At 47.1% G+C, this 24568-nt stretch overlaps 1 protein-coding gene across 2 annotated transcripts in view; it reads left to right on the top strand.

Annotated features, from left to right (window-relative positions):
- Positions 1-518: 518 nt before the first annotated feature.
- The window catches only part of DRD2 (dopamine receptor D2), a 77092-nt gene continuing 53042 nt past the window's right edge, over positions 519-24568 (top strand). Inside the window, exons 1-2 of one of the 2 annotated variants that reach the window (XM_043481700.1) lie at positions 519-619; positions 3136-3286. The gene's annotated coding sequence lies outside the window, so the exon portion shown is untranslated. Of the gene's footprint in view, positions 620-3135; positions 3287-3997; positions 4142-24568 lie in introns of those variants that run through there. The other variant, XM_043481699.1, reaches the window with a different exon arrangement.

Genomic DNA, 24568 nt, shown 5'->3' with positions numbered 1-24568 from the left:
TTGTATAATAGATGTTCTTAAAGTGGGTCACACCTGTATTCTTTACTGTTCCACAACAGGAGGATGCAAAGAGCATCTATAAATGTCCATTTCACACTGATGTGGGAAATCCCTGTGAGCATCTACAAATGTCCATTTCACACTGATGTGGGAAATCCCTGTGAGGAAATGAGTCTCTAAGGGTGACCTGCACACGCAGACGTCAAAACTCTCAGGTAACTCTCTCTCTGCTCTCCTGTCTTGGTCAAGGAGTGTGCCCTGAACCTTGCCTTTTACAAGAATCCTCTCCATCCCACCCCTTCCTTGGGAGGCCCAGCCCCCGCTTTCTTCAGTCCCTTCACTAGGCTATTCTGACATGGGGCCATGGATCTCTCAGCAACATGGGTAACCAAGAACTCTCTCTCTAAGGTTTTCTGCACTTTGATAAAAATAATGAAGTCTAAAAAGGACACGTGCATTTTCTTTGTGCCCTGTACCTCCTCTGATCCAGAAAGATTGCCACCTTAGCATTCTCAGAGTTGTCTGCAACTGGGATAAGCACAAAATGACAAAAGGGAAGAGGACAAGAAAAGAAGCATTCCCAGAGTTTGAAAGTAACGACTCTGTTTTCATCTGTGAGGTAGGTTAAGAAATCTGAAAAGTAGGCTGGGACACCACAAAGAGTTGTGTGCATTTCTGTCAGCACTTCTCTGGTTGAAGTTTTCAGTGAGAGCAGAAAGCAGGCAAAACGTATTGATTGAGCACCGATATGCCGGTGGTCGTTCCCACTTAATTTCCACGATAACGCTGAGATAGGATCGGCATCCCCGCTTCACAAAATGAGGAAGCGAAGCGGGGGCTGGGAGACATTCAGAACTTCCCCAAGGGCGTGGAATGTGGCGGTGAACTCCTGTGAGTCTCCAGCGATGCTGCTTCCCTGATCCGGCTCTGCTTCCTACCCCTCCAGTGAGGGCACGGCCCTCGTCTCCTGTGGAATGATTTCCAGAAAGGGCCCTTTGACAGCCTGTTTGTGTCTCTCTCTGTGGATGCAGGGTTTGACAGAGACCAGCAAGGGACTCTCCCTTCCAAGCCCCAGCCATGCCTCCTCCTCTGGCTCAGAAGCCATTCTTGGAGCACAGAGGGAGTTCTAGATTTTCCTTCCTGTTTGTTGGATCCATCCTTTGCTTCCTTGTTACCATGGGCCAGCAAAATTTCTACCTGCCTTAACCCATCCTCTGCCCCTAATAGTCATTGCTAAACATTGCTTTACCGTTTTCAAGGATAAAGAGTAGAAATAGAGGTATAGATACCACACCAGGAACAACTTCCTGACTCTGAGGTTCTGGAACATATGGAAACTCAAGGAGGCTCCTGTGGCCCCCTTTCCAGGAAAGCTGTAAGGGAAAGGGCCACCCTGACACTGCCCGGCCTGCTTGGACTGGGGACAGTTCTGCCTGGAACAGAGGGGAGGCACCCAATGATCTCCAGAGGGCCCTGCCACTCTGGGAAGCCTGAGTCTCCGGTACAGCCACCTGCTTGGCCACAGATGTTCCCTGTCATCAATCATTCAGGGCATCTGTTTGCTGTGCCACTTGTTTAAAGAGCGAGGCGTTTGCTAATTGAAAACTAAAAGATCCATCCGTCTCACTCAGAGCCAGCATGAAATCCACTCAGCCATGCAAGATCAGGGTGGAAAAGGCAGAACAGAGCTACCGCTAATGTATCTTTGGGTTGGCGCAGAGATGACCCACGGAGGTCATCTCCTATTTCCTGAGCAAGCCTGGCTCCCCTCCCCACCTTGTAGCAGCCAGGGGCTGCCCATGTTATCATTTCTCTAATACTTCCTCATCTATTATCCCCAGTGTACTCCAGAGAGATAGGTATTTTTAGCCCCAATTTATAGATGGGGGATCTGAGGCTTAGAGAGATTAAACTATTTATCCAAGGTCACACAACGGGTAGGTGACAGAAGCAGGACATCAACCCAGGTCTTCTGACTGGTCAGGAGAGGGGTGGCCTGTCCACTGTGTGGCTGTGGGCCTCGACTGATGCACAGGTGCTGAGCCAGGAGGTACCAAGTGCTTCTTTAAGTGGATTTTAAACGTCACTTGGGAAGAGTGATGTGAGGCTATGCAAGGCAGAACCCTGAGATTTCAACTATGTCTGCAATTTTTTATTGCTTTAATAGCAGACATGGCAAAATGTTAGGATTCCTGATTGTTATAATATCTCCCCATCAAGCCTGCAGGGAAATTGGAATGGTCCAGATCCACGTATAGCGCCAAAGGCATAGAGCAGGGGAAGAGACGTGTCACGCCACTAACGTTTCTTCCCTTCCCTCCGGTTGCCTCCAGAAATGATAGATGTGCTGGTCTGAGCCCCCAGAGACGGGGGACTGATGCAGAGCTGGATCTCCGTGGCATCTGGAAGGGATTCCATTTCTCTGTACCTCAGTTCTCTCTTGCAGAGTGATGAGTGGGATTTAGATGAATGTTAATTTGTTTTTCCAACTCTAATTCTTGATAATTGTGTGTGTCACTGAAGGAAATGCTGAGTCAAATTTAACCTTTAGGGCCTAGAGCCTCAAAGTCTTGGAGCGGCTTGACTCCAGCCACGATGGACTGACTCCCTGATATATAAGTCTAATTCTCCATGCTATTCCCCCCTGCCTGGAACACTGCCTTCTTCCCCCAAGGGAACTGGTATTTGCTTCTTCAATGCCTAGCTCCTGTCAGGCTTCCCTTTTTGTTTGTTCCATGGCACTGGTATAAGCTACAGGTACGTTGGCTTAAACTGGGAGGAGGTGAGAGCAGGAGCCTGGTTTCATTCCTCTTTGCGACTCTTGAATCTGACACAGCCTGGCAAAGGAAGGACAGTCAGTAACTACAGCTAACCCTTGAACAATGTGGGGGCTAGGGGTGCTAACCCTCAAAAATCAGCATTTAATATACAGTCCACCCTCCTTACCCACCTTCTCCATGAGTGGTTTGAACCAACCCCATATAATATAGGTGGTTTAGTCACTAAGTCATGACCTGCTCTTGCGACCCCATGGACTGTAGCCCATCAGGCTCCTCTGTCCATGTAGTAGTGTATTATTCACTGTTGAAAAATATCTCATTTTGATCTGTGATGTTCAAATTCCTGTTGTTCAAGGGCCAGTTCCTTGAAGTAAAGGGAAGAGGGAAAGGTGGGAAGGCGGTTCCTCTGCAGGCAAAGACCAGCGGCAGAGGACCAGCAGCAGAGCAGTCCTCGCCACCATCTCCCTTCCTCTCACTCCAACCCCTTACTGCTTCTGGCATCAAAGGTGAGCTGGAATCTCTGGGCCTCTTGAATTTCCATGTCAAGTCAGCTCCAAGCAGGCTTTCTTTCCCCTGGAAATGAGGTAAGCAACGGAACTGCTCTGACCAGAGCTTTGAAGAGATCCTGGATCTCTCCTTCTTCGACTCCCTGGATGGGAGGTGCCTCCCCCAACCCTTGTCCTCTGACTCCTCAAAGGAGGGAAGAGACAGGCGACGACAACACCTGTCCCCGCCGCCAGGCATTTACAGATTGCTACTTTGGGGGTGTGGTGGGACAGCTCAGTTCCTGCCTGGGCTCCATCTGCCTCAAAGTCAAGGATGGCGGCAATGCCCACCTGCCAGCGACTCGGGTGTTGCCGGCACTAGAGGCTCGCTTACCAACGGGGGCGGGACGGGGCGGGGCGGGGCCTGTCCCGGGGGCGTGGCCTGTTCCGGGGGCGGGGCTCGAGGCGCCCCGTGGTCCAGGCGGCCCCGCCCCGCCCTCCCGCGCTCCCCGCGCTCTCCGCGCTGGAGCGCCGCGGAGCTGTCCAGCTTTTCAGTGCCGGAGCCGGCCGCCTGCCGCGCGCAACGCGCCGCCTCCGCGCCAGGTCTCTGCGCCGCTCGCCCGCCCCGCGCCCTGCCGGCCCTGCCCCGCCCCGCCCCGCCGCGGCCGGTCCACTGCTCCCCGCGGGCCGAAGCCGGCCAAGCGGCTGCCCGCCGGGGCTCTGAACGGCGCGGCGGGGCCGGGAGCCAGGGACCCGCCGAGGAGAGCGGCGGCCCCGGACGGCTGCCGGAGGGGCGGCCGCGCGTGGATGCGGCGGGAGCCGGAAGCCTCGAGCAGCCGGCGCCGTCTCTGCCCCGGGGCGCCCTATGGCTTGAAGGTAAGCGCCGACAGGGTGCAGGACAGGCGGCCCGGGCCCAAGCAGGGTCAGTGGGAGAGGAGGAGGGAGCTCGAAGGGCGGCGCGGCTGGGACCAGAAGTTTGTCCGGCCACTCTGGCGCTCGTCTGCCCGGGGACCGCCCTGCCCTGCTCTTCCCGGACTCTCCGTCGGGCCGCTTCCCCGGGGACGAAGGTGAACATCGGCGGCTATCCTCTCTCCCACCCTCTGAGCATCCTTCGCACTGCCCGCGTGCGAATTCTCGCTCCGGACACGGGCGGGCAGTGCCATGTAGCCTCCGGCGGAGCGCCGAGAGCGAACCCCGCGAAGCCGGGGCTTCGCAGGGCGGCCGGCTCCCGGACCATCTCGTGAGGGCACTTTTCGCCCGGCACCCAAGCCGGGAGCCCCCCGTGCGCGCGGCCAGAGTTCCGATCGCCCTGGAGGGAAAAGGGTTGTTCTTGGCAACTCTGCATTTGTGCGACCTGAGACTTTTCAGTTTCTAAGGACCGAAGCCAGTGATTCTAACTAATTGCTCTCACAGCCAATATGCCGCTGTCCTTGGTTCTGAATTTCCGTTCTTGGCCGTCTCTCCGTTTGTGATTCAGTGGAGGAAGGAGGTTGGGGTTTCAGACCCATCTCAACCCGGGAATGGGGGTGACGATAGGCGCAGAGGCAATGGGTGATTCTCCTACTTTGGAATGGACCAAAAGCCCCGGTAGGGCGGTGTACAAAGACAAGAGGCAGCTGTAAGCGCCAGACAGAGCGCGTGTGCATCTCTGGCTGCCGCCGGTAGCCTGTGAGCCATTCCTCTTGAAGAGCAGAGGTTAGAGGGTGCCTGTGCATCTACACAACAGGCTTCGCCATGGACACAAGTCACAGCACTGCGCCTCCGTAGGGACAGGTCCTTTCTCTCAGCCTCGGGGAAGCTATCTGAGTGAATGAGTCACACTGTTCGCCTACCTCACACCCCACTACTTTTTGTCCTGGGGGGTCCTGAGGTTGGTAAGGTGCAAGACAGTTTGTGGATCCCTCTCTAGTTCCTTCTTCAGATCCAACCATTTCTGGATTTTGACCAGGCTATAAACCTTTCAGACTAATTCTTGCTCCTCCCCAGGACGACATCAACAGGGATTCTTACCCCATTGGATGCAAATGCTCTGCTTACCCCTGATTCATCCTGTGTCATTAGGACCACTTGAAAAAGAAATCATTTTTTGTTTCATTTTTCTCCCTGTTGCTGCTATTTAATGAAGGTGGACAGAAAGAGAGGCTTGTGGTGAATGTGACCAATTGCAAGAGAATTAGTGACCTGATTTGTTGTGTCCCAGTCCCCTGCCTTTGACTTGTCTGCTTAGTATTCAGGATTCCTGGCATATTTGACTGGGATGGGAGCTGCTGATGCCTTCTCTGAAATCAGACATCTGGTGGGAAGACATTTGAGAGGGTTAGACTGAGAGCCAAGTGAAGGCCACCATGGTTCTAGCCTTGGTCTCTTGAAGAACATTCTGAGTTCCTTCCGTCTTACCTGTACCTCCTGGGGGGAGGAATGTGCCTAGAACAGAGGAGATTCTGAATTATTATAGAGGTCTGGGACAGCATTTCTCTAAGGGCTGGGTTTTGTTTTAATAAACTCTCTGTATCTGAATCACCAGAGAAGCTAGTTTAAAATGCATGATTTTGTTTCTTGTCTGAAGAACAGCTGAATGATAGTCTCAAGCTGAGGCTCAGAAATGTATATTTTAACAGTATTTCTGGGTGATTCATATGTACACTGGGTTAAGAAATCATCTCTCATACAAGTTATTACTTCCTTAACTAGAGAGAACATGATTAAGGTCTTGAGTCAACCCCCCTGCCTTCTGCAGTTACACGTGTTAAATTCTTTGGTTGTGGGCTTGTGGATGAACCATCCTCCTGGTCCAGTCCCTTTGCTGTGATAGAGGTTGCAGCCCAGTCTCCTCCCACAGGATCTGCCTGGGCTTCCCTTTTTTTCTAAAACAGATTTTTGGTCTCTCTAAGAATCACCAATATGGGTTTACATTGACCTGTGTAAATACTAAGTCTCCTCTGGGGGCCAACCCAGTGTGTTTTCCCTCCCCTCCCCTTGTAGGGGAATCATCGTCGTTCAGTATGTTTATGCCGTGATCTGCTAACCCAACTGCTCCTGAAATGCCAAGGAGTGATTAGTTCAGCTTAGTAGCACACCATGTTCCCCAAGGCTGATAGCCATGTGTGCCCTATTGGCAGTGACATATTGACTGTATCGATCTGGTTCTTGTGCTCTATAAAAGCTGGGAAGCTTGTAGCGGTGAATAAGGCCAGTGATAAGGCTTGTGGGCTAGTCAGTTTTTTTCCTTCACCTGTAAGGTTGAATTATTTCTGTCTAGAATGTGCAGTGATATAGGAGAATCTGAACTTGGGAGAAAGCCTGTTTTTTCCTCCTACCAGTGGAAACAAAGGGAGCTCAGGATCTCATAAAAATTTGGCCTCACACATACCTGGGGCTGACCTGCTGAAGCTAGACTGGTCTAAGATCCCTGTTCTCTGTTTAAACATGTATCGGGGAAAGGCCTGTGGACTCGGTCTGCAGGGAGCTGGCTCCATCTTCCTTGCACGTGGAAGTTGTATTTCGGTGTTGGGGAAGAAGCTATGAAGATAGCACAGGTGATGTGTGTGGTGAAGGTAGGGGGCAGAGCGTGATGAGACTTTCTTGAGTCAATCCTTCCCCTTCCAGTGACTCATACATTCTGACCTGCCACCCCTCATTTTGCCCTCCCATGTGGTGTAATACCCATGAATCTCCAACAGTGAAGGCTGAGGAAGGGAGAGGAGAATCAAAGTTGATTTATAATGCTGGGACCCCAAGCCATATCTCCAGCATCTCCCAGAATCAGATTGTGTATCGCAGGTCACAGCAACCTAAGATATGAGGGCTTGAAAAGAACAGGATGACTGCCCAGTCAGTTCCATTTCCCCTCAGACATAGTTACCAGGACTTTAAAATCCTTAGATTATTTGGACTTCCTCAGAAATCATTCTGGATGTTCCTGACTCCAAATACGGCAGCTTTTTCTTTAGTCCAGAAATATGGTTTCTGTCTCCTGTTAAGAAATTTCTCCAAAAACTGAGTGGTGCACACTTATAGAAAGAACTTATGGTTGCCAGGAGGAAGGGATAGTTATGGAATTTGGGGTGGACATGTCTACACTGCTGTATTTAAAATAGATAACCAACAAAGAGCTAATGTATAGCACAGGGAACTCTGCCAAATGTTATGTGGCAGCCTGGATGGGAGGGGAATTTGGGGGAGAATGGATGCATGTATATTTGTGGCTGAGTCCCTTCAGCTGTCCACCTGAAACTGAAGCTATTGCAACATTGTTAATCAGCTACACCCCAATACAAAATTAAAAGTTTAAAAAAATAAAAAAGTAGGAGATTAACTTAAAAAATATAGCCTGTAAATAAATTTCTTTAAAAAAAAAAAAAGTGGTGTAAGCTTTGCAGTTCCAGTGCACCAGGATTGAGCTTGGCAATCAAAGCTTCTCTGTCTTATCAAGAGCCCTGCTAGCAGGAGAGCATCCTGCATCTAGGAAGTACTTGGAAACTACAGGCAGCAGAAAGGGCTCAGCTTCCCAGTAGGCGTCCTCCTCTGTGTGTGGCCTCTCACTTAGATGACCCCCAGTGTCATAGTTCCTTCCTTTCACCCCCCAGTAGGGCCTCTTACGGCCCTGGGAAGACTACAGCATTTGCTTTGGGATTCTGTATGAACTCTCAAGGTTACTACATAGAGCCACTAAGCAAGTTACTTATTTACCAATTCTGGGTGGTAGACTGATATTATCTCCAGCCTATTTAATTATTGCAGCAGTGTTGGAATCCGATGTTAATATACTGCTGCCTCTAACCTGTCCCTGTCACCAGTGTAATGGAAGATTTCTTTCTTGTTTTGTTTTTTTAAAAAACAATAGAATCATATTATCTAAATGCATAGGCTTGGAAAATAGCTTGATTATAGTGTCAGTACATGTGGGTGGAGGAGTAAAACTCCACGATCCAGCCACTTGGTTTGTTCCTGTTTGGGTCCAGAGAAAGGAGAGAAATTTGCCCTTCTGGTCTTGTACATTTCCCCTCTTCTTCTCCCTTTCACATCAATCTGATGAATGAGGTAAATCAACACCCTTGGCAGGTGGGAAGCCCCCTGGAGGGTGCAACCTCCTTTCTCCCTAGGAGACCTGGGAACGTGTCTCTGGAGGAGCAGAGGCCCCTGCTGGCTTCAGCGAACAGAAAGGAGCCAGAGACAATGCCCTCGGGCCTGGGGATTCCCCCTTCCCAGGGATAGAAAAGGCTGTGCCCACGCAGGGTCCCAAACTCAGAGCCCTGGACGCCGTGGGGGCCTCTGAGAGTGTGGGGCAAGCGTCATGGATGTGGGAGCTGAGGAAAGTGAATTCTTGAGGGCCCTTGGAAGCAGTTGATGTTCAATATGCATGTGTAAGGCATCAGTGTGGCGCAGATGGGTGATTTGTCGTAATCCGATGGCACCTGTGAGGATTTGCACTTTTTCCAGGAACAGACAGGGCAGGAGGCGTCAGCCCCTCACCACACAGACCCGCCCACAGAGCTGCAAGCATCCTAATGACATGGCAGCCGACTTTCCCTAGAATAAGTGATCCAACAGTAGAAGAAGGTGGAAATCATGTCTCCAGTGATGGCGGGATGGGAGGGAGGGGGAAGAAGGGAGGACCCCTGGCTTTCCCTGGAGCCCTCTGAGTGATGTCATTGTGTTCCCAGACAGAGGATGATGGTTAAGTGAAGTCAGACAGATTCGGCCCCGAGGGGCCTTGTCTATAAGCCTGCAGTCAGCCCGGGCAGTCAGCCCGGGCAGACCCAGCTTCCAGGGCACTGAGGTTCAGCACCCAGAATGGCAGCCACAGTCCCCAAGGACATCCCCCTGCAGACGTCTGGGAGCCAAAGTGAGTCGTGGGGCACGTGCATTTGTCACCGGGCTCCTTCAGAACGTGCCTCATTTGCACCCCCACCTTGTTGTTATTGTTTAGAGTCTAAGTGGCCCAGCAGGGGAAAGGCATTAGAAATGAAATTATGTTTGTTACACGCTGTATAATTGCCTCCTCTCCTTTCTGTTACCCCAGGCAGCAACATCACTAGCAATTCCCCTGGAACCTTTGGTCTGGAAAAGTGGCTTACTCACAGGCTTCCTTACAAGGGCTGCTCTGAACAAGTGACCCCGCTCACCAGTCCCTCTGTCACTGACCTAATCATCGTAACAGCCACCATTTGTCATGCATTTGCTCTGTGCAGGACACTGTGCTGCCCACATGACATGTGTTTTTTATTTCAACTCCCATTCCCACGACAACTCTAGGAAACAGGCACTGTTATTATCCCCATCTTACAGAAGAAGTGTGGCCTTAGAGAGGTAGGTAGCTTGCGCAAGGTCATGGCTAATGAGGGAATTCAAAGCCGGACCGTCTGATGCTAAAACAGTGCTTCTCTCTAAGTGGCATACAGAATGAGGGAAGAGAATATGGATAAGAAGTGGCATACAGAATGAGGGAAGAGAATATGGATAAGAAGGCATTTTCTTCGATAAACTGGGGTGACTGTGACCTTTGCATATGAAGGCAGGAAAGGAGGAGATAGCAGAGGGGAAAGAAAGGATGAAATAACTTCTTGGGATTCTGAAAGCTGAGGACCATCTAGGAAGTAGCTCGGCAACTAGATCTAGGTGTTTTTGGATGAAATGCACTAGGAATGAACCTCAACAAGTCCTGGGGGTAGAGGTGGAAGAGGTAGGAGCAGGAGGAGGCCTGGGGGTGGAGGAGCAGGAGAGTATGGACTGATACAAGCTTTCCTGAAAAACACTGATAATATCACCTCCTGTTTCACACCTCTCCAAGGTGAACTGAACTGTCCAAAACCGGTAAAACCCAGACTTCTTCCAACCTTTAGGCCTTTGGTGTTGCTTTCTTATTATCACAGGATGAAAACTTGTTACATCTCCAAGACTAAACTCCTAGATTTTCCAGAGGCAGCAGGGGAGTGGGGCAGGGGGGTAGCATGGCCTGGGACCCTGCACAGATGCAGGAATGACTCATGGGAGCTGGGTGGGCGGTCAGTGCTTTTCTGGTGGATGAAGGCAGTAGAGGTCCAGTAGCCCTGAGCAGGGTACTTGGCCACATTGATTTCTTCAGGAATAAAATCACGGGATTGAGATTCAGCAGCACAGAAGGCTCCACTGAAGTGATGAGATAATGGTGTTCACCTCGTAATGAGCTGGAAGACTTCCAGACCATTGTGTTGAATCTCCCCATGAATTCTATGAATGATACTCACCAGCATTTGTTCCCTTTTTTAAACCCTTTAAAAACAATATAGTGTGGTGGTTACAGCTGTGGGCTCTGGGGTAACACTGCCAGTGTTCAAATCCTGACTCTAAATACTGAACTGAACTGATGGTACCTTAAACAAGTTGGTTAACCTCTATCACCTTGAGTTTCTCATCTATAAGTGGGTATATTAATACTGACTTCATTGGGTTGTGGTGATTGATTAAGGCATTTAGATGTAAGACATTTGGGAGTCCCTGACAAAAAGAAACACTGTATAAATGTTAACTCCAATGACTGTTAGTTATTATTAAGAAACTTTAAGAGGAACATTTTCAGCTGTTTTTCTTCTGCACGAATTCAGCCTCTGATTTTACATGTCTGAAATTAAGCATGTTTTTAGAACTTTCACAGACTTCAAGCTTACCTTTCTTTCTTCCATTCTATTTATCTGCACCACAATTCTTTGGCACTTGCCTGTCGAAAGCTCTTACTCATCTTGAGCGAGAGGGGTTCAAGTTGCTTGTCATCCCTTTGAATTAGGTTCCGCTGAGCTCCCATCTTACCACGCACAAGCCGGGAGGAGGCGTTGGCCTTCTTGGTGATGCTTTGGCACAGCCTCCGTTTTCTTCCTGGCTTCTCAGGCCCTCCATCTGCCTCCTCGTGATTGGAATCTTCTTGATTGTCATTGTCACATGGTGTGGTGCACTCTGGCACAGACCACTTTTTATTATAAATGAAAAACAAAGAGAATATATTGCTGCCCAAGGACAAGGAGATTTTTCTTTTTCTAAAATCTCCAAAGCTGGTGGAAATGCACATTCTCCATCTTTTGGAGTCATTAACGGCAGGAGCAAATGCTACCCATTTTTTTTTTTGGATGAAGTATGGGACCTGTCTGAGAAAGGAGGATGGAACACGATAGCTGCAGCCTTAAGAGTCTCCAGTCATGAAAGAAACACCCTCTTTTGGGCTTTTTCTTTTCTCATGAAGCCTTCCTTGGGTAGCATTCTTTCTTAATTGACACATATACTTCTAGGCAATTAAAAAGGCTTACTGTTTAACCATGGTAGGGGATTTCTGAGGCCACACTGGTATTCTGTTCCCTGACCATCTTCCTTAGGTCATGTGGCCACTCCTTTCTTAGACTCTGGGCTCCCTCTCCTCTTTCATTTATTAATGGCAGGATCAACAAGAGAAATGTGCTGGCAAGCAGAAACCAGCATCCAGGGTCCCAAATGGAAGAAGTCAGGTACCCTAAAATGGATCCATGTTTCCATACATTGCCTTGAGGAATGTGTACAGCGGAAGGCCTGGAATTGCTGTTGATGACTTGTGACACAAAGTCTGCCTTCTGGCCAGTCGTCTCTGGTCAGCCAAAGAGGGTGGGGGGAGATGATGACTGCTCTCCATAGATCCATGCTGCTGCCACACATTCTGCATTCTTGCTGAGTTTCATTCTGTGGTAACCAGCCTCCAAGATGACCCTCAATACTACTCCCTGCCTTCTGGTATTCATGTTATTTTGTAATCTTCTCTTACATGAAGTAGGGCAGACCTGTGTAACAATAGAATAATGCATCAATGACAGATTGTGACTTCTGAGGATAGATCATGAAAGATATCATGATTTCCACCTTCTTCTGCTGTTGGATCACTTATTCTAGGGAAAGTTGGCTGCCATGTCATCAGGATGCTTGCAGCTCTGTGGACGGGTCTGCGTGGTGAGGGACTGAAGCCTCCTGCCAATAGCCACATGAATGAACCATCTTGGAAGCCCATCTCCCCTCCCCTGACAAGCCTTCAGATGACCGTGGCCGCCTCCAAGGTTTTAACCACACCTTTTGAAAGACCCTGAGCCAGAACCACCTGACTGAGCTGCCTGAATTCCTGACCCACAGGAGCTATAAGATAATAAATTTTTGTTGTCTTAAATTGCTAGGATTTGGAGTAATTTATTATACCTAGTAGAAAACTAATGCACGCTCTGAAATTATTCAAACTTTTCTTCTACAATGACATGGAGTCTATTTGCTCAATTGTGTCCGACTCTTTGTGACCCCATGAACTGTAGCCCTCCAGGTTCCTCTGTCTATGGGGTTTTCCAGGCAAGACTACTGGAGTGGGTTGCCATTTCCTTCTTCAGGTGATCTACCCAACCCAGGGATCGAACCCAGGTCTCCCGCATTGCAGGTGAATTCTTTACCTTCTGAGTCACCAGGAAAGCCCTTTAAATCACTAGGATTTGGAATAATTTATTATGCATAGTAGGAAACCAACACACACTTGGAAATTATTCAAACTTTTCTTCTACAGTGACGTGGAGTCTCTTCATTCTCCATGTGTAAAGACGGATTCCTCTCATTGGATTAAAACTGCCTCTGTGAGTTTTAAGGGGTGCTCTCTTGCTTGTTATTTTAGGATTCTAAATCACTCATGTTTCACACATTGCGGTCATGAACTTCTCAGCCACCATCATCCCAAGACCAGGCTGCTGATTTCTGTATTCTGCCTTCCTGTACTCAGTCTTGCAAGAATGACTTCTGATGTGGCAGCCATTCAACATACATTTCACTTCTCATTCTTTCATTGAGCAAAAATCATTGAGAAACTACTACATACTAGGTACTCATTTTGGTGCATTGCAAATGCACCAATGATGAAACAAAGATCCCTGCACACATTCTGGTGGCAGGAGAAAAATGATAAACAATAAGTATAAAGAATGAATTCATGAATGTGTTAGAAGGCAATAAGTACTTGGAAAAAGACAAAATTGATTAGGATTAGGTGATGTGGAGTGCTGAAGGGTGGGAGGAAAGGAAGGTTTGCATTATTAAATAGGTGGTCAGGATGGACGTCATTGAGAAAGTGACATGTGAAAAATGACACAGGATATGGGAAAGTGAGCTACGTATATATCAGAAGGAAGAGCATTCAAGGCAGAGGGAGTCTACAGTCTACATGAATTTTTAAGCATTTTAAGTAATTGTCTTATTCCCTAAAGAGCAACAGTAATAATAAGCTGCATTTGGAACTCCATTTTCATTTTTAAAACCCATGAGACAATAGTAATTTCTTTCATTTGTAACTCACTTTCACATATTGTTGTTCAGTCACTAAGTCACGTCTAGCCCTTTGTGACTGCATGGACTGCAGCATGCCAGGCTTTCCTGTCCTTCACTATCTCCCAAAGCTTGCTCAAATTCATGTCATTGAGTTGGTGATACTATCTAATCATCTCATCCTCTGCCACCCTCTTCTCCTTTTGCCTTCAATCTTTCCCAGCATCAGGGTCATTTCTAATCAGTTGGCTCTTCACATCAGGTGGCCAAAGTACTGGAGCTTCAGCTTTAGCATCAGTCTTTCCAGTGAATATTCAGGACTGATTTCCTTTAGGATTGACTGGTTTGATCTCCTTGCAGTCCAAGGGACTCTCCAACACCACACTTCAAAAGTATCCATTCTTTGGCACTCAGCTTTCTGTATGGTCCAACTCTCACATCCATGCATGACTACTGGAAAAACCATAGTTTTGACTAGATGGACCTTTGTCAGCAAAGTAATGTCTCTGCTTTTTAATATGCTATGTTTGTCATAGCTTTTCTTCCAAGGACCAAGTGTTTTTTAATTTCATGGCTACAGTCACCATCTGTAGTGATTTTGGAGCCCAGGAAAATAGTCTGTTATTGTTTCCAATGTTTCTCCATCTATTCGCCATGAAGTGATGGGACCAGATGCCATGATCTTAGTTTTCTGAATGTTGAGTTTTAAGTCAGCTTTTTCACTCTCCTCTTTCACTTTCATCAATGAAACTTTCACTTTCATCACCTCATCACTTTCATCTTTAGGTCCTCTTCACTTTCTGCCAGAAGGGTGGTATCATCTGCATATCTGAGGTTGTTGATATTTCTCCCTGCAGTCTTGATTCCAGCTTGTGCTTCATCCAGCCTGGCATTTCACATGATGTGCTCTGTGTATAGGTTAAATAAGCAGTGTGACAATATACAGCTTTGACATACCCCTTTCCCAATTTGCAACCAGTCTGTTTTTCCATGCCTGGTTCTAACTGTTGCTTCTTGACCTCCATACAGATTTCTCAGGAGGCAGGTGTTCCCATCTCTTGAAAAATTTTCACAGTTTGTTGTGATCCACACAGTCAAAGGCTTTAGCATAGTCAATGAAGCAGAAGTAGATGTTTTTCTGGAATTCTCTTGCTTTTTTAAATGATCCAGTGGATGTTGGCAATTTGATCTCTGGTTCCTCTGCCTTTTCTAAATCCAGCTTGAACAACTGAAAATTCTCGGTTCATGTACTGTTGAAGCCTAGCTTGGAGAATTTTGAGCATTACTTTGCTAGCGTGTGAGATGAATGCAATTGTGCGGTACTTTGAACATTCTTTGGCATTGCCTTTCTTTGGGATTGGATTGAAAACTGACCTTTTCCAGGCCTGTGGCCACTGCTGAGTTTTCCAAATTTTCTGGCATATTGAGTGCAGCACTTTCACAGCATCATCTTTTAGGATTTGAAATAGCTCAACTGGAATTCCATCACCTCCTCTAGCTTTGTTCGTAGTGATGCTTTCTAAGGCCCACTTGACTTCACATTCCAGGATGTCTGGCTCTAGGTGAGTGATCACACCATCGTGATTATCTGGTCATGAAGATCTTTTTTGTATAGTTCTTCTGTGTTTTCTTGCCACCTCTTCTTAATATCTTCTGCTTCTGTTAGGTCCATATCATTTCTGTCCTTTATTGAACCCATCTTTGCATGAAATGTTCCCTTGGTATCTCTAATTTTCTTGAAGAGATCTCTAGTCTTTCCCATTCTGTTGTTTTCCTCTATTTCTTTGCATTGATCACTGAGGAAGGCTTTCTTATCTGTCCTTGCTATTCTTTGGAAATTTGCATTCAGATGAGAATATCTTTCCTTTCTCCTTTGCCTTTAGCTTCGCTCCTTTTCTCAGCTATTTGTAAGTCCTCCTCAGACAACCATTTTGCCTTTTTACATTTCTTTTTCTTGCAGATGGTATTGATCATGACCTCCTATACAATGCCACGAACCTCTGTCCATAGTCCTTCAGGCACTCTGTCTATCAGATCTAATCCCTTGAATCTATTTGTCACTTACACTGTATAATCATAAGGGATTTGATTTAGGTCATACTTGAATGGTCTATGGTTTTCCCTAGTTTCTGTAGTTTAAGTCTGAATTTGGCAATAAGGAGTTCATGATCTGAGCCATAGTCAGCTCCCAGTCTTGTTTTTGCTGACTGTATACAGCTTCTCCATCTTCGGCTGCAAAGAATATAGTCAATCTGATTTCGGTATTGACCATCTGGTGATGTCCATGTATAGAGTCTTCTCTTGTGTTGTTGGAAGAGGTTATTTACTATGACCAGTGCGTTCTTTTGGCAAAACTCTGTTATCCTTTGCCTTGCTTCATTTGGTACTCCAAGGCAAAGCTTGCCTGTTACTCCAGGTATCTCTTGACTTCCTACTTTTGCATTCCAGTCTCCTATCATGAAAAGGACATCTTTTTTTGGTGTTAGTTCTACAAGGTCTTGTAGGTCATCATAGAACCGTTCAACTTCAGCTTCTTCAGCATTAGTGGTTGGGGCATAGACTGGATTACTGGGATGTTGAATGGCTTGCGTTGGAAACAAACATGAGATCATTCTGTCATTTTTGAGATTGCAGACTCTTTTGTTGACTGTGAGAGCTACTTCATTTCTTCTAAATGATTCTTGCTCACAGTAGTAGATATAATGGCCATGTGAATTAAATTCACCCATTCCAGTCTACTGGATTCCTAAAATTAGTTCACTGATTCCTAAAATGTCAGTGTTCACTCTTGCCATCTCCTGTTTGACCACTTTCAATTTACCTTGATTCATGGACCTAACATTCCAGGTTCCTCTGCAATATTGCTCTTTACAGCATTGTGCTTTACTTCCATCACCAGTCACATCCCCAACTGGTCATTGTTTTTGCTTTGGCTCCGTCTCTTCATTCTTTCTGGAGTTATTTCTCCACTCTTCTCCAGTAGCATATTGGTCACCTTGGGAGTTCATCTTTCAATGTGATATCTTTTTACCTTTTCATACTGTTCATGAGGTTCTCAAGGCAAGACTACTGAAGTGTTTTGCCATTCCCTTCTCCAGTGGACCATATTTTGTCAGAACTCTCCACCATGACCTGTCCATCTTGGGTGGCCCTACATGGCATGGCTCATAGTTTCATTGAGTTAGACAAGGCTGTGGTCCATGTGATCAGTTTGGTTAGTTTTTTGTGACTGTGGTTTTCATTCTGTCTGCCCTCTGGTGGATAAGAATAAGAGGCTTGTGGAAGCTTGCTGATGGGAGAGACTAACTGTGGGGGAATCTGGGGCTTGTTCTGATGGGTGGGGCCATACTAAGTAAATCTTTAATCCAATTTTCTGTTGATGGGCGAGGCTGTGTTCCTTCCCTGTTGTTTGGCCTGAGGTCAAACTATGATAGGGGTAATTGTAGTAATGGTGACCTCCTTCCAAAGGACTACGCCCACACTGTTTTATTCGGTGCCCCTGACCCTGAAGCAGGCCACTCTCGATCCATGCCTCTGCCTCCTCCAGAGACTCCTGGACACTCACAGGCAAGTCTTGCTCAGTCCTTTGTGAGGACACTGCTCCTTGCTCCTGGGTCCTGGTGTTTGCAAGGTTTTGTTTGTGCCCTCTAAGAGTTTGTTTCCCCAGCCCTGTGGAAGTTCTGTAACCCAGTTCCACTGGCCTCCAAAGTCAAATTCCCTGGGGGTTCTCAGGCCCTTTTTCTGATCCCCAGATTGGGAAATCTGTTGTGGGTCCTAGAACTTTCTTAACAGTGTGAGATTTCTTTGGTATAATTGTTCTGCACTTTGTGGGTCATCTGCTTGGCAGCTCTATGTTGGGGCTAATGGTGACCTCCTCCAAGAGGGCTTATGCCACACGCTGTGTGTCCCAGGTCTGCTGCAGCCAGAGCCCCTGTCCCCGTGGCAGATCACTGCTGATGTGTGCCTCTGCAGGAGACACTCAAACACTCAAAGGCAGGTCTGGCTCACTCTCTGTGGGATCTCTGGGTCCTGGTGCACACACGGTTTTGTTTGAGCCCTCCGAGTGTCTCTGGTGGGTATGGGTTTGATTCTAAAAGTGATTTCACCCTTCCTAACACCTTGTTGGGGCTTCTCCTTTGCCCTTGGATGTGGGGTATCTTTTTTTGGTGGGATCCAACATTCATCCGGTCAATGGTTATTTAGCAGCAAGTTGCAATTTTGGAATTCTCGCAGGGGAAGATGAACACACGTCCTTCTACTCTGATGACAATTCTTGTGCTCCTTTCTTATATTGCCATCTTAATGTTCAATGCTAATCTCTCAGTGATGCATTTCTTGTCTTCCCCACCTGACTGAGATCTCCTTGAATCAGAGAGTCTGTCTCAAATTTCTCCTGAAGCTATTATAAATGAAAATGATGTTAAGCCCTTGGTAGTCACTTAAATTGTTGACTGAGGGAGTGGGTGAGTGACAGTTTACCTCTCATGGCCACACTTACTTGAAGCCCAGCAAGGATGTCTGCTGTATCTGGGGAATCCCCTACAGGCGGAGGGGTTCAGCAAGATGCTTCATCTCTCTTTCATCATCAGCCAACACTCTTTGGGTACCTTCATCAATGAGCATCTTATAGTTTGGTTAGAAAATCTTCACAGTTGTGGGCATGGAAGTAGGGGTTATTGAATAGTTGGAGCCTGCTTCAATCAGACATGTATATAGAGAAGAAGGTATTGGGTGAACTGTCAAGGAAACACATACAGATGTGTTGGTCCAGATCAGCCTGGCGGCCTGAAAACAAACAGAATGGAACACTCCTTGGGAGTGGTCTTTGGGGCTTTAGGTGGTTTGTTCTGAAGCTGGAATTTAGAGATTGGGGAACTAGGCTGAGCCTTTAGTTTAAAAAGTACAGAGAAATCCATGGCTGATTCATGTCAATGTATGGCAAAAACCACTAAAATATTGTAAAGTAATTAGCCTCCAATGAATAAAAATAAATGGAAAAAAAATAAAGAAAAAAGAATAAAGCTGGAAGCAGAAAAAATAAATAAATAAAAAGTATAGAGAAGCAATAATTACCTAAGACCCTTATTTATTAAGTAGTAATAGTTTAAACCTTCTTCTAAAATCACTTCTAAAAAATGAGATACTTACTGCCTGCCCATCTAACTATTCAATATAACAAAGTGATTCAGAAGATGATCTTGGGAGCCAGACTGATACAGGCTCAGACCTGTGTTCTGCCAGAAACCTCAGTCAAATTACTATAACCCCTTTGAGATCAGCATTTTTCTTTCATAGACTGGGGATGACCGTGACACTTGCTTCATAAGGTTTTATAGGAAGTGAATGAATCATGCACATAAAGTACTTAGCCTAGTGCCTGACATGTGGCAAACTTCTAGTAAACATTCTCTATCATCATTCTATCATAATTAGTAGGAAGCATTTAAATGTCCACAGGATCCTTCCCAATTTCCAAGTTTTATCTTCTCTCTACTGGAGGGAAGAAGGATGTCATTGCAGGTGAGGGAATTAGACAAGTTGGGATTTGACTCATAGAGCATTATCCTTGGAAGGACCCACTGTCACACAGCAAGAGAGCAGAGCAGAGCAGGACTAGGATTCACCTCTGCTCCCCAGGGCCTTTTCTGCCATATCCTGCTGTCACCAACCTCAGGTTAGAGCATGGAGTATTCAAGGAACTCAAAGAAACTGAGTGCTGAAGAATGGAGTTTGAGCTGGGCATGGTAGATCCCCTGGAGAAGGGAATGGCCCACTCCAGTATTCTTGCCTGGAGAAGTCCATGGACCAGGCTACAGTCCATGGGGTCGCAAAGAGAATGGACATGACGAGAGTGACTAACACAACAGTCCCAGGTGAGACCAGAGACAGGGGCAGGGGCCAGACTAGGAACCCTGAAGCTTTTGTGAAGGAGACTGGACTCCATCCTGAGGGCAACAGAAGTCATCTCAACGGGTTGGGTTTTAGGCAGTAGAATAACTCAGTTGATCTTATTTGCATTAAAATAAAAATCACAGAGGCTGCCCAGTGGGAGACCTGATGGTAGAGAAGGAAGTTGGAAGCAGAGCGGTGAGGAGAGTTTCCAGTTGTCTGAGACAGTCGTGCTGGAGGCTGGTGGGCAGTGGAGATGGAAAGACAGGGGTGATTTGAAAAATTATTTAAAATTCAATAGAACTTGATGATTGATGGACCAAGGAAGATGAAAGCAAGGGAGAAGGCAAGGATGATTTAAGGACAACGAAGCAAGGAAATTAAGGGTATTTGTAAAAGTGTCTGAATGTTGGGCTAGAAATCTGATTCAGCTAGAAAGGAAAGTGGAGACTGTGGATATTAAAGGGGAATTGGAATCGGTGGACTGATGGCATGGATGAGGTCAGTGACCCACTATACTTGGAGTAATTGGTCGACTGAACTGGGATGCAGAGAGAGAGAATGAAATGTGGTCACACAGAGAGAGAACAAAGTTTCTGACTTCAGAGAGGAGCAGTCCTAGCAGATGACAAGGTCCAGGATACAATCATGAAAATAGGTGAACTGAAGTGGAACATGTACTGGAGATGGGGGGTGGGGAGGGTCAAGGAGCTGAGAGGCCAAGATACTTGAAGCTGATTCCACCCAGTCAGTGGCAGGACATGGACTGGTGTGGAAGATGTTGAGCTACATGCCAGTCATCAGTGAAGTAGGGGATGTGACTGGGAATCTGTGGGTGACCCTGACAGAGGGATGGAGGGGTCATGGAAGGGTGGCAGGTACCTCAAGAGAACAGGGTCTTGTGAGAGGGTGGGTGAGGTGGTCATGAGTCACAGGGAAGGGATGTGGGGGAAGAAGTGCCCTGGTAGAGGCTAGGAGGGGAGGAGCCCCCTCCTGGGACCCAGTACCCACCTTTTTCAGACCTCAACACACCAGATTTCTCCTCACTCCCTCACTAGCTCATGAACTCATTGGATTACATTCTTCTCTTTATCTAAAGAGAGTGGAAGAGAAAGATGACAAGAAAAGAGAGAGAGAAAAAAAAAAAGGGTGGTGTGATGGTATAAAGCTGTGGATTAGAGAGGTGAAAGGGTTGGATATTACAAGGAAGAGGAACAAAAAGGATCTGTGGACACTCGTTCCTCTGTGCTCACTGTCCCACACTCAGCCCCTGAGTATGTTGTTTTCTCTGCCTGAATGCTCCAGCCCTTGACCTGAAAGACTGACTTTTAGTCAGCTTTAAACTGAGCAGAGGCATCACCTCTTACAGGCAGTCTTCAATGATTTCCCCTATACTATTCCACCAGCCTAGGCTAGGGACCTTTCTTCATATTACCATAGGAAGAAGTGTAAGATTTATCATGGTGTACTGTAATTGCCTGTTTACTTGTCCCTTTCCCCACTAGATAATAAATTCCTCAAAGGCAAAAATGCAGTCCTTACTTTTCTAGGCTTAGGTACCAGCTTCACTAAATTCCACACGGCAAGACTGTGATCAGGGGAATTCCCCTGCACCCCACGTACATACAATAATAAGATAGGAGGGCATGCTGTCTTCTGCTCATCCTTAAATTCCCCCGCATTATTAAGGCAGGCTAGAATGTTCCTCCAGAGAAAGATTTAGACAGGAGAGCCCCCAGCGTGTCAAGGCTGTAAATAACCTTAGGAACCTCAAATAACTCTTCACGCATGGATGAAAAAATTGTGCCCAGAGAGGCATTGAGTGAGGCATCCAGAGTGTTATTGCAGGAAGGGGGACTGCCTTCCAAGGCCCAAAAGTGGGCTCTTGTCTAACACTTGGAAATGAATTGTCTGAGGAGACACACATGCTGACAAAGCAAGAGACTTTATTGGGAAAGGGCACCCGGGTGGAGAGCAGTAGGTGAGGAAACCCAGGAGGACTGCTCTGTCACGTGGCTCGCAGTCTTGGGTTTTATGATGATGGGATTAGTTTCCGGGTTTTCTTTGACCAGTCATCTGACTCAGAGTCCTTCCTGGTGGCACATGCATTGCTCAGCCAAGATGGATGCCAGTGAGAAGGATTCTGGGACGTGGTCGGACACGTGGTGTCTCCTTTTGACCTTTCCTGAACTCTTCTGGTTGATGGTGACTTACTAGTTCCATGTTCCTTACTAGGACTTCCTGTTGTAAAATAACTCACGCAAATGGTTGCTATGGTGCCTGGCCAGTCAATTTCAGTCAATATGCTTCCCCTAACAGTCTGAAGGCTGCTAAGCCCAGACCAAACCCAGATCCCAGATCTGCCAGTGACCAACTCATTTCCCACCACACCAAGCCTGTGTCCTGTACTGTGCTTGATAGATAGAGATGGTGTTTGCCACACAGTTTGGCCTCAGGTAGCCGCAGCAAAAGTTTCCTCAATGTAACCAAGATCCAAAAATCATCCCTTTGTCCTTTCTTCCTGTTTCTAGGTCCAGAATTGCTGAGTCGATGACCTTTATTACTCATATCTACTGTGTTGCCTGGAAAATGCAGATGAGTGAAATGAAGTAGGACCCAGTGGGCACTTCATGTATTTTGAGGGGCTTACAGCTTTGAGTGATGGGGTTGCCTTAATGGCTATGAATGTTCCCCTTTTCTCATAAAGAAGAAGACTGCAGGCAAGCTGGTACTCGCTCTATATAGCGTATGACATGCGAAGGCCTTTGAATGCTATGTTACTATTATTCACAATAACATATTAAGGTACCCTGGTCACTCCTTGGTCGTCAGTCACATCTTAGGGCTGGGCAGCAGGGAAAGAGCAGGAGGAGGAGTTTCCGGGCCCTACCTTGAGCGTATGCTTGGTGGTTGGTAGGATATCAATAAACAATTGTTGCATGAATGAATGAAGACTATTCTCATGCAGTGCAAACTGAGATTTGCTCAAACTTGATCTGATTCATCACATCTTGAAGAAGCTGGATAAAACCCAGGAAACCAGGCTGGAAAAGCCAAACGTCTGCTGTCTTCATTTCTAATTACTTTTGCTTGGCTCCCAAGTGTGATAAGAAAAGAATGTGAAAAGAGATGACTGCAAACCTGTGTGGGTTCCCTGAGCTCTGGGGCATCAAGAAACCTGAAATCAAGGCGCCAGCAAGGCTCTAGGTGATTAAGGTGCTCTGAAGGCTCTAGGCTCTCTTTGCCTCTTGCAGCTTCTCATGGCTCCGGGCCTCCTTGGCTTGTGGCAGCATAACTCCATTCTCTGCCCCCATCTGCACATTGTCTTTGTCTCCCTGTGTCTGTCTGTCTCCTCTTCTCTTAGAAGGGTACCAGCTTTTGGATTTAAGTGAAAGTGAAGTCGCTCAGTCGTATCTGACTCTTTGCGACCCCATGGATTGTAGTCTACGAGGCTCTCCCATACATGGGATTCTCCAGGCAAGAGTACTGGAGTGGATTGCCATTTCCTTCTCCATTTGGATTTAAGACCCACCCTAATCCCATAAGATCCTTTCTAGACCCTTAACTAATTATCTTTGCAAAGACTTGTTTGCAATAAGGTCAGACACTGAAGCTCTGGATGGACATAAATTTGGGGGACACTGTCCAACCCACTCCCAGGAGCTTTCTGCCTCCCTGGTTCCTGGTCCCTAGAGACATCCTTTGCCTCCTCCCAGGCAGGACCACTTCCCTTCCAGACACCTGTTCTTAGAACAGCTGCTTTCTTATTTGATTGAAACCTTGTCTCCTGAGTTAGAAAGCAAATAAGGACAAGAAAGAAAGCAATGAGTAAGACTGGGAGTTCAGGATTAAAAGGGATCCACCGACTTGCTGGCTAGGTGGTTAGTAAGAGGGAGGCTAGGGGAAAAATTTAAGGGGTGAGAGGAGAAGGAAGGGGGTCCCTTGAATGTTCAGAAAGGAGAAGGGATGTGGGAACCTGAATTGCTGCAGCAATTTAGCTGAGGCCCCATGAAGGTGGTGGTGGTGGTTGTTTAGTTGCTAAATTGTGTCTGATTCTGTGATCCCATGGACTACAGCACACCAGGCTTACTTGTCCTCCATTATCTCCCAGAGTTTGCTTAAGTTCATGTCCATTGAGTCAGTGATGCCATCTAACCATCTTATCTTTTGCCGCTCTCTTCTCTTTTTGCCTTTCTCAAAGGCTGGTGGCTTGGTGCAAATATTAAGTGCCTGAAGTAGTTGGAAGGAGCACAGAAATGTGGAGCTGCTCACTCAACATTCATCCTACAGACATTTACTAAATGTCTCCTATGTGCCCAGGTCCTCAGTCTGACACACTCATTTCACAGGTGAAAACCCTGAGGCTCCAGGGGGCCAAAGGAATCATCCAAGGTCTCTTGGGGGCAGAGTCAGGACCAAAAGCCAAGTCTTCTAACTCAGTACTTTGTACCTCATACAAAGCATTGTTCTTCTCTCATTTGCTCCAGTCTGACAGGGAATCTCTGGACTCCACCAGGGAGTAGTAATAATAGTAGCAACCTGTGTGTATGGACAGGGCTTGATCACGTGCAGGGTGTGTCTCTGGAAGTCATTTTACTACTGCGCCTTGAGGCAGTGGGACTGGAGGCAACAGTGTGGAGAGCTTCCTGGCTCCTGCCCCGGAGCTCAGCTTGGCTGGGAGTAGAGGAAGGGAGGAATGAGATCCCCCTGGAGAGAAGAAGGGCTGGGACCACAGACAGAGGCTAGCAGACTCTGCATTATAAACCACACATCCCGAGGGAACCCCATTGTCAAGTTTGTCCAGCTGGCCAGTCCTCCAGAACCTGGGAGATGCCGAAGGTGCTCGGGAGCCTTCTGGGCCCTTGGTGTGGATTACATGCCTGCAGATAAGGAACCCACAGCCTTGCAGATTTACCTCCTTGGAGTCCTGCCTTAGAAGCCAGCGTGGCAGCTGCTCATAGTGTCTCCCAGTGGGCCTACCTCCCCCTGAACCTTCCCTCCTGGACTTTTCAATTTGGACGCTGGTCTATAATGACCTGGTCCATAGCAGATGTTCAGTAATTCTATATTAAGTGAATGAATCTATTCACAGTGATAGGCATGTGTGCGTGTGTGTGTGTGTGTGTGTGT

Source organism: Cervus canadensis, chromosome 11 (genome assembly GCF_019320065.1).
Source record: "Cervus canadensis isolate Bull #8, Minnesota chromosome 11, ASM1932006v1, whole genome shotgun sequence".
Lineage (NCBI taxonomy): Eukaryota > Metazoa > Chordata > Mammalia > Artiodactyla > Cervidae > Cervus > Cervus canadensis.
The sequence above is the reverse complement of the archived record's forward strand: the minus strand, read 5'-3'. Positions and strand labels throughout refer to the sequence as shown.